General features: G+C 46.8%; 5 non-coding genes across 5 annotated transcripts; all 5 read right to left on the bottom strand.

The window, feature by feature from the left end:
* Window positions 1–5,933: 5,933 nt before the first annotated feature.
* Trnas-gga (transfer RNA serine (anticodon GGA)) lies at window positions 5,934–6,007 on the bottom strand. The gene has a single exon. It is a non-coding gene; the product is annotated as a tRNA-Ser (tRNA).
* A 5,024-nt stretch (window positions 6,008–11,031) lies between these two features.
* Window positions 11,032–11,103, bottom strand: Trnat-ugu (transfer RNA threonine (anticodon UGU)). The gene has a single exon. It is a non-coding gene; the product is annotated as a tRNA-Thr (tRNA).
* Window positions 11,104–11,188: 85 nt separating this feature from the next.
* On the bottom strand, window positions 11,189–11,260 carry Trnat-ugu (transfer RNA threonine (anticodon UGU)). The gene has a single exon. It is a non-coding gene; the product is annotated as a tRNA-Thr (tRNA).
* Window positions 11,261–16,340: 5,080 nt separating this feature from the next.
* Trnat-ugu (transfer RNA threonine (anticodon UGU)) lies at window positions 16,341–16,412 on the bottom strand. Its single transcript has one exon. It is a non-coding gene; the product is annotated as a tRNA-Thr (tRNA).
* Window positions 16,413–16,497: 85 nt separating this feature from the next.
* On the bottom strand, window positions 16,498–16,569 carry Trnat-cgu (transfer RNA threonine (anticodon CGU)). Its single transcript has one exon. It is a non-coding gene; the product is annotated as a tRNA-Thr (tRNA).
* Window positions 16,570–17,022: the final 453 nt, after the last annotated feature.

Below are 17,022 nucleotides of genomic sequence, written 5' to 3'. Positions count from 1 at the left end.
TGGACACGACTTGTCTTAAAAAAAGATGAGCTAACCCTAGGCCTCCACTTTTCACCGTCCTAAACAAATTAGTGCGGCTGGTGCGCTCCCAGACGGACCCCCAAATAAAGATGGCAAACTGCCTGTGTATTCTTTGTATGCTAACTCTTGATGCGCATAGTGCTTGCATCACATACCAAATTTTGGCCACTAAGAATACATTACACACCGTTGCTCGGGTGAACATTGACAGATCTCGTCCACCGAACTTCGCCGTTTTTGCCTTCATTTCTTCCACCTCTCCTTGCCAATAATCTTTCGTGTCCTGGTGGTGTTGTAGAGGTACCCCTAAGTACTTGGTCGGCAAATTTGTCCACTGTATTTTTGCAAAAAATGGAGGTGTGTCCTCCCACTGTCCATACCATATCCCAGTCGACTTGCCCCAATTAATTACGCTTCCTGTCATTTTACAATATTTTGTCACAACATTCACAGCATTGCTTACACTTTGCGCGTCGTCGCAAAAAACAGCGACGTCATCCGCGTATGCCAGCAGTTTTACTTCACTGTAACCCACCCTAAAACCTCTGATGTTGCTATCATCTAATATCTTTAGACACAATGGCTCGAGATATAGGGCAAACAGTAAAGGCGATAAACCACATCCCTGTCTCACGGAAGATCTGACTTGAATGCTGGTGCTGAGTGTTCTGTTAACTATCACTTTTGTGGAGATGTCTGCATAGCACATTCTAATCCCTTCTGTTAAGATTGATCCCACGTTCACATGCTCCAAAACATCGAAAAGAATAGCGTGCGTCACCCTATCGAATGCTTTTTCCAAGTCCAATTGTAGCATGGCCACCCTACCAGAAAAGTCATCACAATGCTCAAGAACTGTTCTTGCTACGTGTATGTTAGTGGTAATTGACCTGCCCTTGATGCCACATGTTTGATGTGGCCCTATCAACCGTGTTATTATGCTTTGTAGCCTTCTACCCAAAAGTTTTGTGTATACTTTATAGTCTGTATTCGTTAGGCTGATTGGACGATAGGCTCGTACAGATAGGAGAGATGTGGAATCGGTGGATTTTGGTATCAGTACAATGTGGCTCTCGCGAAACGATGGCGGCAGTAACTGGTTTTCATAAGCTTCTGTGATTACGTGATAAAGGGTTGTAGCTATTTCTGTTTTGAAAAATTTATAGAATGCCCCACTCAATCCGTCGGGTCCTGGCGTTTTGCCAGGGCTCAAGTCATCTATAGCTTCCTCTATTTCTTTGATGCTAATTGGCATTTCTAATCTTTTTCGGTCTTCCTCTTCCAGTCCGGGCAAAAGGTGTAAGAATTCGCGATCGAAACCTTGTTCACATTGCGGTTCCTGTCCTAAAAGTTCGTCGTAATATTCTACAAAGGCGCGTTGGACGGTTTCTTTGTCCCGTACTACTACATTTTGGTATGTTATCGCATTTATCTCTTTTCTCGCGGCATAACTCTTTTCATCAGAAAGCGAGCGCTTTGTAGGTTGTTCCCCACACCATAAACGTTCTGCGCGTGCGCGTATAATTGCACCACGATATTTTTCCTTATCGACAAGTTCCAACTGTGCTTTCGTTTGCTTTATTTCTTTTGCGAAACATCCCGGATGGTTGCTCTCCATGCTTAAATAAAAGTTGAGCTCACTTTGTAATTCCATTTCTTTTCTTTTTTCCTGGTGGTGTAAAACACTGGATCTTTCTATCGCTGTTAACTTCGTGTCTTGCTTAAAACACTCCCACTTTTCTGTATAATCTTTTTGACCACCCGATAACAGCTCTTTGAGGCTGTCTTGAATTTTTTTTACAAAGGTTTCGTCCTGCAGCAGTTTTTCATTGAATTTCCATAGTCCCCAGTTGAAACTTGACGGCTTTTTTGGACCAAGTGAAAAAGAACCAAACTGTGGTCGCTAAAATAAACATGGCTGATTTCATAATCACTGCACAATGGTATCGCTTCCGCAGAAACATAGACACGATCCAGTCTTGCGTGGCTGTCCCCTTGAAAATGAGTGAACTGAGGTGAATCATTGTTGGCCAAAACGGCGATTACATCCTCTAAATTATGTTCTTCCACCAGTGCTGCTATACGTAGCGCACTTACATCGAGACCAGGCTGCTTACGGGCTCTGTCTTCCACTTTGCAGACACAGTTGAAGTCTCCCATGATGACTATGGTTCTCTCACACTTCAAGTGACATTCCACGCATTCAAAAAACGCCCTTCGCTCGGCTGTTCTATTTGGCGCGTAAATGCAGATAACACGCCACTTCAGAGTACATAACAAAAAATCACACACTATAATGCGCCCGCTATCATCACTAAATACATTTTCAACACATATACCAATATTATTCCGGAGAAAGAGCGCACAGCCCCCCGCTCTTCCAACAGAATGGGAAACACACACATAATATCTAGTCATGAAAGGTTGCACTAGGCGGTCCGTCCCTTCCTCAGTTTCAATCTTTGTTTCCTGAACCGCAATAATGTCGAGATTCTTTTCGATGAACAGGCGGTTAAGCTGACATTGTTTCCTCCTTGCCGTAAGACCCCGCACGTTAATCGTGCCGACGCGTAAGGGTGTTTCGAGGCGTAGCTCCATTTCTACATGAAAGAGATCACAATCTATGCACTGCTATTGTCGGCTACGAAAGGTCACTCACATTGCCTTCACGTGTCTGCAGTCAGCTTGCACGTTTGACTGGCATTCCATCCGTAGCTCCAAAGTAGCAGCATTGCCTCCCCTCACCCCCCACTGAAACGGGCACAAACACACGCAAGCACGACGTATTAAGTCGGAGGTGTCCCCGACACCTTTCTGTCCGGCGGTAGGTTTGGCGCCGGTCGAAAGGTAGGCCTCCGGCCAGTTGCTGTCTTCACAGGTGGTTCGCTTCGCACTGGAAGTGCTCAACTTTTGCTCCCCTCCGGCACTTTCTTCGTGCGTTCTCTTGGCCGCTGCTGCCGCTTTGCTCGTTTCCGTGGTGTCCATGAGGCATGCATCATCCTGTGAAGTTGTTGCGGACGGTTGCTTGCCTGCACTTGCGTCGTTGTTTGTTTCAGCCTCTTTAGCAGGTGTAGGCGCGCCTGATGTCAATATGGCTTCACTCGCGACCTGCGTAAGATCGTGTTTCTCCGTCGTTACCGCCAAGTCTTTCTTCGAAGGCGGCGACAAGGTTGGTCCAGACGCACTGCAATTTCCTCCGCGTCAACTTCGTCCATAAGGAGCTCGTTGACGATTTCCTCATTTTTTGGTGGCCCTGCGATGCTTGCGTACGTGCGTACGCACTGACTGTCTTCGTGGCCGAATCTTCGACACACAGAACAACGCGGCACGCGGCACTCACGTCTGATGTGCCCCGTACGGTTGCACCGAAGACATAGGGGAGCACGACCTGCCACGACCACTAGCGCCATTATGCCTGCTATTCGTATCTGATGCGGAAGATCATCAATTGTCAAGCCAGGCTTCAGCTTCAGGGACACCGTACGCATAGACGATCCCTTGTCCGTGACACCTTGTACACGCCAGCGTTCTTTTTGGATGTCAGATACTTTTCCGTACGGAACAAACGCCGCATGTACGTCATCGTCATGCACATTGTGCAGTAACCAGTGCAGCTTTAGCCGCACCTCCCGGTTATGCGGATCCACAACCAAACAGCGTCGTTCCTTGACTTGAACTTCCGCGTGCTTCAGCATCTTCTTCGTCGCCTCTGCACTCTCGAACGTCACAGCCCAGACGTGGTTCATCTGAAACGCCCCCAAGGCGACCACCTCAGGGAGCAATTCCAGATGAGCCAACGTGTCACGAAAATCTTCGACACGAAATGGCCTCGCTTTCACGTCACCGTGAAGAAAAACGGTGTTTAAAACACACGAACCTGTTGGCAGAGGCGGCAAAACAACGTGGTAATCCGGTTCAGCGGTAGCAGTCATCCTGTTTCCGCGGCTTGGCATAGCCGCAAACACCGCCCCTACGGAGCGCGACATTCAACGTCCGTACCGAACGGTAGCCGGAAGTAGAATCCCTCTGAGCTAACCAAGCGGCTAGCAGATGGCAGGGCGAAGTCGAATTTGTCGACAACTCGAAGCAAAGGCAAGTGTATGACGTATTAGTTCAGCGGAAATCCGCTAGGTGTAGATAAGTAATTAAAGGAAACTGAGACATCCACCCAAATGTAGCAATTTGCTACAATGGAAACCCAACCGGGTTCCTCGAAAGAAAGCCTCGCAGTTGAAGAAAAATTCGTCCTGGTCCGGGACTCGAACCCGGGACCACCGCCTTTCCGGGGCAGCCGCTCTACCATCTGAGCTAACCAGGCGGCTAGCAGATGGCAGGGCGAAGTCGAATTTGTCGACAACTCGAAGCAAAGGCAAGTGTATGATGTAATAGTTCAGCGGAAATCCGCTAGGTGTAGATAAGTAATTAAAGGGAAACTGAGACATCCACCCAAATGTAGCAATTTGCTACAATGGAAACCCAACCGGGTTCCTCGAAAGAAAGCCTCGCAGTTGAAGAAAAATTCGTCCTGGTCCGGGACTCGAACCCGGGACCACCGCCTTTCCGGGGCAGCCGCTCTACCATCTGAGCTAACCAGGCGGCTAGCAGATGGCAGGGCGAAGTCGAATTTGTCGACAACTCGAAGCAAAGGCAAGTGTATGATGTAATAGTTCAGCGGAAATCCGCTAGGTGTAGATAAGTAATTAAAGGGAAACTGAGACATCCACCCAAATGTAGCAATTTGCTACAATGGAAACCCAACCGGGTTCCTCGAAAGAAAGCCTCGCAGTTGAAGAAAAATTCGTCCTGGTCCGGGACTCGAACCCGGGACCACCGCCTTTCCGGGGCAGCCGCTCTACCATCTGAGCTAACCAGGCGGCTAGCAGATGGCAGGGCGAAGTCGAATTTGTCGACAACTCGAAGCAAAGGCAAGTGTATGATGTAATAGTTCAGCGGAAATCCGCTAGGTGTAGATAAGTAATTAAAGGGAAACTGAGACATCCACCCAAATGTAGCAATTTGCTACAATGGAAACCCAACCGGGTTCCTCGAAAGAAAGCCTCGCAGTTGAAGAAAAATTCGTCCTGGTCCGGGACTCGAACCCGGGACCACCGCCTTTCCGGGGCAGCCGCTCTACCATCTGAGCTAACCAGGCGGCTAGCAGATGGCAGGGCGAAGTCGAATTTGTCGACAACTCGAAGCAAAGGCAAGTGTATGATGTAATAGTTCAGCGGAAATCCGCTAGGTGTAGATAAGTAATTAAAGGGAAACTGAGACATCCACCCAAATGTAGCAATTTGCTACAATGGAAACCCAACCGGGTTCCTCGAAAGAAAGCCTCGCAGTTGAAGAAAAATTCGTCCTGGTCCGGGACTCGAACCCGGGACCACCGCCTTTCCGGGGCAGCCGCTCTACCATCTGAGCTAACCAGGCGGCTAGCAGATGGCAGGGCGAAGTCGAATTTGTCGACAACTCGAAGCAAAGGCAAGTGTATGATGTAATAGTTCAGCGGAAATCCGCTAGGTGTAGATAAGTAATTAAAGGAAAACTGAGACATCCACCCAAATGTAGCAATTTGCTACAATGGAAACCCAACCGGGTTCCTCGAAAGAAAGCCTCGCAGTTGAAGAAAAATTCGTCCTGGTCCGGGACTCGAACCCGGGACCACCGCCTTTCCGGGGCAGCCGCTCTACCATCTGAGCTAACCAGGCGGCTAGCAGATGGCAGGGCGAAGTCGAATTTGTCGACAACTCGAAGCAAAGGCAAGTGTATGATGTAATAGTTCAGCGGAAATCCGCTAGGTGTAGATAAGTAATTAAAGGGAAACTGAGACATCCACCCAAATGTAGCAATTTGCTACAATGGAAACCCAACCGGGTTCCTCGAAAGAAAGCCTCGCAGTTGAAGAAAAATTCGGCCTGGTCCGGGACTCGAACCCGGGACCACCGCCTTTCCGGGGCAGCCGCTCTACCATCTGAGCTAACCAGGCTTTTTTTTTCTTTATTGCCTGCTTTGACACCAAATGAACACACATATACATATATATACAAACAAATCACTCACACTAAAAATACATGGTCATATTAAAAATGCTTAAAGTTTACGAGTTCATCTAGAATAGCCACCCACTCAGGAGGGTCGGCTTGCGCACGATACTGTGCTCTTAGATTTGCAATGCTTGCAATAAAATTTTCCCGCACCGAACAAACTTTCACATCGGCATGGCGTACTGCCATCCTTGTTTTCCATAAGCTGTGGAGGCTCAGGAGCATGAACATATCGCAAGGTGTTCCATCAGTATTATCTGTGGGCAGAAACCGTATACCAATTGGTGTAATTGGAAGTTCTTTTTTAAGTGTTCTCTGTAAAATGTCCCAATGGAAGACAGCGTCCCAACAATCTATGAATGCGTGATCGATAGTCTCCGGTTTTTTACAGAGTGAGCAGTCAACACTCCATGGCACGTAAATACCTTTTTCGTGTAACCACGTTTTAACTGGCAAACAATTGGTATGTAGCTTAAAGAAGAAAGATTTTACTGTGGAATTAACGGGCATCCTTCTCACACGCTTCAAAACGTCATTTCCTGGACCTCCACAGTTAACAGCTCTGTATATTGGTGTAGGCAACATTACATCGATTAAGTCTTTGTACAGCTTCCTCTTTGTAATGTTAGACAAATATTCCAAAGAAAACCGTGCACGTAATAACCGAAACGACATAATCACCTCACGCATATACCCAGTCACACCTTGCCCACTGTATTCACTGCACGTTATGACGAATTCTGGTAGGGCACTTGCCAGTCGAACCTGTATCACCGTGCGTAAGAACTCGTCACTTTGCTCTCGTAAAAAAAAGAAACGCGACACAAGCTGCCTGATATACAGGTGAGCAAGCCCCAGTCCGCCACTGCGGACTGACCGAAATAAATTGGTGCGACTGACGCGTTCAAAAGTTGAACCCCATATAAACACAGCGAAAACCCTATGAATCTTTTGCACACACATCCTAGTCATGTACATAATTTGCAAAACATACCATACTCTGGCAACTAAAAACAAATTACATGCACTGGCACGTCCGAACATTGACAGGCCTCGGCCAGTCCAGCTGCTTGTTTTTTCCTTCATCTTGTCAGTTTCTTCAAGCCAATAATCTTTAGTATCTCTGTAGTGCTGTAGCGGCACTCCCAGGTACTTCACAGGTGTAGTCGTCCACCGTGTCGAAGCGAAGTGTTCTGGCGTTACGTCCCAGTTGCCGTGCCATATACCAACGCTTTTATCCCAGTTGATCTCCGATCCTGATTGCTTGCAGTATGCCTTTGTGACTCGAACAACTTCCTGGACGCTTTTTTGGTCATCACAAAAAACAGCGATATCGTCCGCGTAGGCCAGCACCTTCACTTCAGTCATCTGTAGTCTAAACCCTCTAATATTTTCGTTACTGATTACAGCCAAACAGAAAGGCTCAAGGTATAATGCAAAAAGTAAAGGGCTTAGTGGACACCCTTGCCGAACACTTGATTTGACAGGTATTCTTTGACTAAGGCTTTTGTTAATTATAACCTGTGTAGTACAGTCCTGATATGCCATTTTAACTCCCTGCATAATAACATCACCTACGTTTACATGGTTAAGTATCAAAAAAAGTACTTCGTGCGACACTCTATCGAAGGCCTTTGCTAAGTCGAGCTGTAACATGGCAACTCGGCCAGCAAAAGCGTCAACACATTCAAAGACACTGCGAGCTACATGAGTGTTCGTACAGATAGTACGTCCTTTTATACCACATGTTTGATGTGGTCCCACCAAGTCTTTTATCACAGTTTGTAACCTGTTCCCAAGAATCTTCATTAACACTTTGTAATCACAGTTGGTTAGACTTATTGGCCTATATGAACTTACTGACAGTAGCTCCTCACGGTCATCTGTTTTCGGAATTAAAACCATGTGGGCACTTCGAAAAGACGGCGGTAGTTGTTTTTTGTCGTACGCCTCCGCGAAGACATGATACAATATCTGTGATAACGCAGGCGCAAAAGCCTTATAGAATTCGGCACCCAGGCCATCCGGCCCCGGCGCTTTTCCTACAGCCATATGTTCTATCGCGTGTTCAATTTCTCGCTTGCTGATCGTCTCTTCTAATCTTTCTGTTTCCTCTTTATCCAGTCGTGGCATGGCCTTCAAAAAGTTTGTTTGAATGCCCAAGTCAACCGATCTCTTGTAACCAAATATTTTGCGGTAATGTTCTTCAAAAGCACGTTTGATCATTTCACACTCTGAAGTTATCTGATCATCGTACACTATTTGTTTGATTTCCTTTTTAAGGGCGTATCGCTTTTCGTCTGCCAGCGCGCGTTTATTTGGCCGCTCATCGACCCAAAATCTTTCGGCTCTTGCCCGGACTGTAGCAGCCCGATATTTTTCATCGTCAATAGCTTCTAGTTCTTTCTTCACTTTACTGATATGTCCTGTAAACATTCCTGGTTCGGCACTCTCCATTTCAAGCAGCAGTTCAAGTTGTCGTTGTAGCTCTTTTTCTTTCATTTTTTCATTGTGGCTCTTCACGCTACCCCTTTCTATCGCTATCATTTTAACCTTGATCTTTAGGTCCTCCCACGCTTCCGCATAGTGCGCTGGCTCCTTAGCTAGCATTTTTTCAATTTCCTCTTGTACTTTTTTAAACGAAGCGCTCATCTTCAAGAAGCTTCCTATTAAATTTCCATAGGTACCAGTTGAATTTACGTTCTTTCGGTCGGGACCCAATTTCAAAGTGTACCATACTGTGATCACTGAAGGAGACTGGCTTCACACCATAGTTGCTGCATATTGGTACTATAGCAAGCGATACATACACTCTATCCAACCTCGCATGACTGTCACGTTGAAAATGCGTGTATTTTGGTTGTGTGGCGCTCATTAATAAGCGGCCAACATCTTCCATGTCATATTCCTGGACCAGGGTATTTAGCAAAAGAGCACTTTTATCGCGCACGAAGGTTCGCTTAGCGCGATCATCGGTATAGCATACGCAGTTGAAATCTCCCAACAATATAACATATCTTTCACACTTGAGATACTGTTCAAGCTCTGCAAAAAAGGCACTTCTCTCCTGCATATCGTTCGGCACATACACACAAATCAGTCTCCATTGATAACCGCTAAAAGAAAAATCATACACGATAAGCCGTCCAGTTTCATTAACCTTGAGAAATTGCTCTGTAATATCCAAACTTTTCCGCACCAAAAGAAGACAGCCACCGGACGTACCCACGGAATGGCATACGCATGCGTTGTAGTATGTTCTAAAAGGTGCCACCATGCGATCAGTTTGTTCTTCGCTTTCAACCTTTGTTTCCTGTATTGCTACAAGATCCAATTGATTCTCAGCACATAGGCGATTAACTTGGTACTGCTTTCGTCTTGCGGCAAGACCTCGAACGTTAACGGTTGCAACACGCAGTCCTCTAACCAAATCCCCTACCATAATAATTTGGAGCAAACTAATCGCACGGTTCCACACACCCCTCGCGCGCTAAACCTAGGCTAATCGAATCACGCGTACAATAAGGCAAACATACAACACTGCACTTTTCAATTGTGGTTTGGATGCGTACCTCAGATACGCAGTACATCCGCCTCCTCGTCTTCGTATCCATTGTGCGTGGTTCATCGCCCATTCGCCATGAAAGGCATGGGCTGGCGTCCTACACGAGTCTCGTGACCGCCGGTTTTCTATCCGGCGGAATGTTCGGCTTTGGTCGGAAAGTTGGCCGCCTTGTAACCACAGCCTTTGGCGGTGGTTCCTCGCTTGTAGGGTCTCCTGTGTGGTCTTGTTCACCAGTCGCTTGGTCACGACTCCTCTTCGTCACACTTCCACTGGTGGAAGCTACGTCCATTTCTTCATACTGTGGCCCTTCGCTGTCTTGATCCCCGGAGCTCTGTGCCTTTTGCGAGTCGCTGCCTTCCTTCACTTTCTCTTGCCTATCGCCCGCTCGCGAGTCAAGTTGCTCAGGGGGCGTCAGTTCAGGGGGCGTCTCCTGTACTTTCACATTCTGCGCGTCACCAGGGCATACTTCCTCGACTTCGGCTTCGTCCATAAGGAGTTCCGCCACTTCTTCCTTCTCTGCAGGGCCCGTCACACTCGCGTACGTTCTAACGCATTGTGACTCATCGTGTCCATAACGCCGGCAGAGCGCGCAGCGTGGAACGCGACATTCACGCCGTATATGCCCTGTGTTCCGGCACCGAAGGCAGAGCGCAGCTCGGCCTGGCGCGACAACCAATGCCTCCTCGCCTGCGACACGCAGCAAATGTGGCACGTCGTCCACGGTTAGGCCTTTCCGCAGTACCAAGGTGACAAGCCGTGTTGAAGAACTCTTGTCTTGCAGACCATGAACGCGCCACCGCTCCCGCGTAATCTCCTTAACAACGCCGTAAGGTTCCAAGGCCTCGCACACATCCTCATCTAGCAGGTTGTGGAGCAGCCAGTGAACCTTCAGGCGTATGGCTTGATTTCCAGGGTCGATAATCAGACAGCGACGCCCCTTCACCTTGACTTCTTTTTCTCGTAGCATTTCTTTCACCGCATCAGCATTCTTGAAAGTCACGGCCCACACGTGACTCATTTTATAAGCCCCTAACGCAACTACGTCAGAGAGCACCTTCAAGTTTTCCAGCATGTCCCTGAAGTGTTCCACACGATACGGCCTTGCACTCACATCGGCATGTAAAAACAAAGTATTGGAAACAACTCGCCCAGTAGGTAATTGTGGCAAAGTACTTGATATTCCGTGGAATCCTTGACAGTTGTCCTGGTACCGCGGCCCTGTTGGGCCGCTGAAGCCGCCCCGTTGTTAACGGAGCACATGTCACCCACGTCCGTTCACTACGGTGGCCGGAAGTGGAATCTCGAGCTATAGCGGCGACGAAACGTGCCGCACAAAAAAGATTCAGCGATGTAGCGCTTTTAGTATTTGTAGAGAAAGCGCGACAATAAAAGAAGAAACAATGCCACCACTGAGGATTGAACTCACGACCACTGGTTTACAAGACCAGTGCTCTACCACTGAGCTATAGCGGCGACGAAACGTGCCGCACAAAAAAGGTTCAGCCATGTAGCGCTTTTAGTATTTGTAGAGAAAGCGCGACAATAAAAGAAGAAACAATGCCACCTGTGAGGATTGAACTCACGACGACTGGTTTACAAGACCAGTGCTCTACCACTGAGCTATAGCGGCCTTTTTTTTTCTTTATTTCCGGATTTCGTCAAGTACACGTCACACAAGAATTCATATCTCTGAATTCAACATAACTAGACAAATCTCTACACGTACTAAAAACGGGACTGACAGCATGTCCCGTGCAGCTTGGTTAGTAAGGTTTAATCTCCAATAATTTTTCAATTATATGCAACCATTTAGGTGGCTCGTTAAGAGCCTTGAACACATCTCTAACATATGTAATAGTTTCAGCAAAATATATCTTCGCTGGCTTGGGATCAACATGTTCGTGTCTAATATCCATTCTTGTTTTCCAGACACTATGCATGGTAACCAGCATCATCATATCACATGGCACGCCTCCTGTTTGTTCAAAAGGCAAGAACCGAATTCCGAATGTTGTGAGCGGGAAATCCTTTTTAAAAGTCCTCTGTAAGACGTCCCACAAGAAAATTGAATCCGAGCAATCTAAGAAAATGCGTTCAATCGTTTCTGGCTTATTACATATCATACAATTTACACCCCAAGGTAGATAAATACCTTTTTCTTTTAACCATGGTTTAACAGGGAGCGTGCCACTGTGCAGCAGAAAGAAAAATGTTTTAGTTGATGCTCTGATAGGCATTTTTTTACACGTTTCAGTACATCCCGTTCGGGTCCTAATGCATACTTTGCCCGATACAAAGGTACAGGGCATAACACGTCAACTGAATCCTTATACAGTTGTTTTTTGGTTACTAATGACAAATAATCAAGCGAAAAATGCACTTTGAGAAAGCGAACAGCATGAACAACTTCTTTCAAGAATCTTTTCGGCGCTACATGCGGTGCGTGAAAGGACGATGCAATGTACTCCGGCAGCGCATCCCGCAGGCGCACTTGCATGACCGTACGTATAAAACCATCACTTTGATCACGCAAGAAAAAATATCGTGAAACAATCTGCTTAAGGAACAAGTGCGAATGGCCAAGCCCGCACATCTTAAGAGAGTGAAACAGATCTATCCTGCCGGTCCGCTCCCAAGTGGATCTCCAGATAAAGATAGCAAAAACTCGGTGAATCTTTTGCACGCACATTCTCGACATGCATAGCACTTGTAGCATATAAAGAATTTTGGCCAGTAGAAACGCATTGCAAACCGTTGCGCGTGCAAATATCGACAGGTCGCATCCACCCCATTTTGTTGTTTGTGTCTTAATGTGTTCCATTTGGTCAGTCCACTGTTCGGCATTTTCGTTATAGCACCCTAATGGGATGCCCAGGTACTTGGACGGAGAAGTGCTAAAGTTGATCCCTTCAATTTGGTCTGGTCGGGATTCCCAAGCCCCGTGCCAAAATCCTAGACACTTTTGCCAACTAATGGCGCTTCCAGTGAGTCTACAGAAGGCTCTTGCGTCACTGACCGCCTCTTTTATGCTCTCTTTATTTTCACAAAAAATCCCGATGTCATCTGCATATGCCAAAACCTTTATTTCATGCGATAAAAACTGATATCCGGTTATTTTTTATTGTTCAGCACTCTTAAACAAAATGGTTCTAAATAAATAGCAAACAATAAGGCTGAGGCGGGGCATCCTTGACGGACACTAGAACGCACGGTTATGTCTTCGCTGAGTTTTTTGTTAATTACAAGCTTAGTCTGACAATTATCATATGCCATTTTCACACCATCACTTATTACCGCGCCTACATTGACATAATCCAGCAGTGCAAAAAGTATGCTATGACACACCCTGCCCAATGCTTTTTCCAAATCTAATTGAATCATGGCTATACGGCCACCTGACGCTTCACAGCAGTCTAAAACTGTTCTTGCAGTATGAATATTGTTAAAGATACTTCTTCCTCTTATTCCGCACATTTGGTGTGCACCAACAATACCGGTAATTACTGTTTGAAGTCTTGTTGCAATGACCTTCATATACACTTTATAGTCGACATTTGTCAGACTTATGGGCCTGTAATTTTCCACCGACTGCAATCTCTCAGGGTCTTCGGTTTTCGGTAGAAGTATAATATGGCTTTTCCTGAAAGATATGGGCACTTGTTTAACGTCGTAGGCCTCTGTTATGGTACGATGAAGCATTTCTGACATTTCTGCCTTGAAAAACTTATAAAAGGCTGCCCCGATGCCGTCTGGTCCAGGTGTCTTGCCGTTACTAAGGTCATCAATCGCTTGCTGAACTTCCTTTATTGTGATAGGTCTTTCAAGATCGTTTTTAACGTCCTCGTATAGTTTAGGCATAAGCGCCAGAAACTCTTTTACAAATGGATCTTGCATTTCAACTTCGTTGCCCAACAATCTTCGGTACCGTTCAAGAAAAGGCATTTCGATAGCCTTCTGGTCTGACGAAACCATGTCCTGATATCTTATTTCTTTAATCACGTTTCTTGTGGCATACCTCTTTTCTTCAGCGAGCGCGCGTTTGGTGGGTGCTTCTCCCACCAAGAACCTTTCCGCACGTGCCCTTACCACGGCGCCTTTATATCTTTTCTCCACAATGCATTCCATCTGTCTTTTCACTTCTTTAATTTCTTTTCTAAACAATCCGGGTATCGTGCTATCTGCATTTAGAAGATAATCAAGTGTGGCTTGTAGCTCGTTTTCTTTTTGTCTTTATACCGTATGACGCTTGACCTCTCAATTGCACACCATTTTAACTTCACTTTTAAAATTCTCCCAAACCGCGCTAAAACATGTATCAATAAGCAAAGCCTCTTTACACTTATGACCCACCAGTTTAACAAACGTTTCGTCTTTCAAAAGGTTTTCATTTAATTTCCATAGATCCCAGTTAAATGCAGTTGTTTTTCTTTTATTTCCTATTTAGAACAATACAAGACTATGGTCACTGAAGCTAACGTGTTTAACTATGTAGTTGCTACACAATGATAAAATACTAGCGGAAATATACGCACGGTCTAATCTAGCGTGGCTTTGAAGCTGAAAATGCGTAAACTCCACATGATTCCCACGAAGAACATCACCAACGTCTACAAGGTCACAGTTTTCTGTTAAAGCACGAAGCTGTAGTGCACTTTTATCACGAACGGGCTTATTATTAGCCGTGTCTTCGGGCATGCAAACGCAGTTAAAATCTCCTAGTAAAATTACAATTCTATCACACTCTAAGAAAGTACCTACTTAATCAAAAAAGCATTTTCTGTTGGAGCAGGTATTAGGTGCGTATACGCAAATAATTCGCCATTTTTTACCATGCAAAGCAAAATCACAAAGTGCTAATCTGCCGTCTTGTGAAGTTGTAACACTTTCTTCAATAATACCAATTGACCTTTTTAAAAACATAACACATCCCCCATATTTTCCAACGGCATGGCACGCGCAGACATTAAAGTTTGCTTTATAATTATCAATCATGCGGTCAGTCTGCTCCTCGCTCTCAATTTTTTTATTCTTGTAGCGCTAAGATGCCCAAGACATTTTCAGTTAACAGCCGTTTTAACTGGACTTGTCTCTTTCTTGCCGTCAACCCTCTTACGTTAAGCGTACCTATCCGAAACGCTGACGCTGATCTAGAAATCATTGAAAGCGATGGGCCAAGCCGACCGCACTGCGATTGGTTCATAATTCCCGGACTCAGACTTACAGTCTCTCACCGCCCTACAAGAAGTGGCCTCGATGTTTGAGGCGAGGTCGAAGCGTCTTCCTTAGCGTCACACATTGGTGACACTCGCTGCTTGTCCGTCCGTTGTTCAGCCTCTTAGTCGTATTCCGGACAGCAGCCCCGGTAACGCGGAGGCACTGTCGGTGCCGCTCTTTTGTCTGGCGGCACGTTGGGTTTCACTTTAAACGAACTTCTTCTGACGACTGCCGCCTTCGGGAGTGGCTCACCAGCAGAGGCTTCGTCGCTGTTGCCGATGTCTTCAGACCCTTCACGCGGCCTCTTTGAGATCGCAGAAGTGGCGCTTTTCCCTCCGTCTTTGTCAGCTTCTTCCTTGTTAGGCTCGACCTCATAGGTCTCCATCGCGGTCGCAGGAGCACTTGTGTTTCCAACGGCTTTGTCGTCTTCTGTTGGGTCTTGTAGGTCATTGACCTTACCGTCCTCACTGTCTTTCGTTTCTCCAGCTTTTTCAAGCGACGGTTCCGCTGATGGCTGGCTTCCAGAACTTGATGGAACACCGCCCCCACTGGTGGTTTACTCCGCGTTGGCCTGGTCCATGAGGTGCTCATTCACGGTGTCATTTCTGCCAGCCCCTGTTACGTTGGCGTAACTACGCACGCACTGGGTCTCGTCGTGGCCGTAACGACGACAGAGCCCGCAGCGTGGAACTCGGCACTCGCGCCGTATGTGGCCGGTGCCGTGGCACCGGAGGCAGAGCGGCGGTCTGCCTGGTACGTGCACTAGCGCATGGTCCTCACCGACGCGGAGTTGATGCGGCAGGTCTTCCACGGTGTAGCCAGCCTTCAGGCGCAGCGACACTAGACGCGTGTGCGAACCTTTGTCATTGCAGCCTGCCACACGCCACTTCTCCCTCGATATCTCACTAATGGTGCCGCGTATGGCGCCAGGGCAATTCTCACGTCTTCGTCTGGGGTGGTATGCAGAAGTCAGTACAGCTTTATCCTGATGTCATGGTTGCAAGGGTCTATCACAACACACCGATGATCCTTAACGCTGAAGGTTGGGGTTGACAAAATCTTCTGCTTGGCTTTTCCGTCCTTGAATGTTAATTATCGCCCATACGTGGTTCATTTGGTAGGCTCCGAGGGCCAACACTTCCGGCATGAGCTGCAGACGGCCTAAAGCATCTCGGAAGTGCTCGACTCGGTAGGGCCTTGCGTTTACATCAGCGTGCAAAAAAACAGTAGTCATTACGGTCGTACCTGAAGGCAACTGCGGCAAAATAATCTGATATTCCTGCGTTGTCATATCATTCAACCTGTTTCCGCGACCCTGCTGGGCCACTGTAACCGCCCCTGAGGAGCAAGACATTCCGCGTCCGCACCGAACGGTAGCCGGAAGTAGAATCCTCCATTGAGCAATAGCGGCGACGAAACGTGCCGCACAAAAAAGGTTCAGCCATGTAGTGCTTTTAGTATTTGTAGACAAAGAGCGACAATAAAAGAAGAAACAATGCCACCAGTGAGGATTGAACTCACGACCACTGGTTTACAAGACCAGTGCTCTACCACTGAGCTATAGCGGCAACGAAACATGCCGCACAAAAAAGGTTCAGCCATGTAGCGCTTTTAGTATTTGTAGAGAAAGCGCGACAATAAAAGAAGAAACAATGCCACCAGTGAGGATTGAACTCACGACCCCTGGTTTACGAGACCAGTGCTCTACCACTGAGCTATAGCGGCTTTTTTTTCTTTATTGCCGCCTTCGACGTACAAACTCAAGGGTTACAAAGGATAAAACGTGCCAACCACACTTTGGCTAGCACAGTACTAAAATCTTTTCAGTGACACCAGTTCATCGAGTACAGACATCCATTGTGGTGGATCAGGCAGTACTTTGTACGCGTCTCTCACGTAAACAACACTCTCAATGAAGTGTTCTCGCACCGGTATCACAACGATGTCTGCATGTTCAAATTGCATGCGAGTTTTCCACATCGCGTGGAGGCCCAGGACCATAATGAGGTCATACGGTACTTTCTCTGAGGAATCTACTGGCAAGAAGCGTATTCCATACGGGTCCAGAGGTAACTGTTTCTTCAGCGTTCTCTGCAGGACGTCCCAGTGAAAGATCGGGTCCCAGCAATCTAGGAAAACATGTTCTATTGTTTCTGGTTTTTTACATAAAAAGCAGTC

Source organism: Dermacentor silvarum, chromosome 5 (genome assembly GCF_013339745.2).
Source record: "Dermacentor silvarum isolate Dsil-2018 chromosome 5, BIME_Dsil_1.4, whole genome shotgun sequence".
NCBI classification, from domain to species: domain Eukaryota; kingdom Metazoa; phylum Arthropoda; class Arachnida; order Ixodida; family Ixodidae; genus Dermacentor; species Dermacentor silvarum.
Note: the sequence above shows the minus strand (reverse complement) of the source record. Positions and strands in the feature narration are given on the sequence as shown.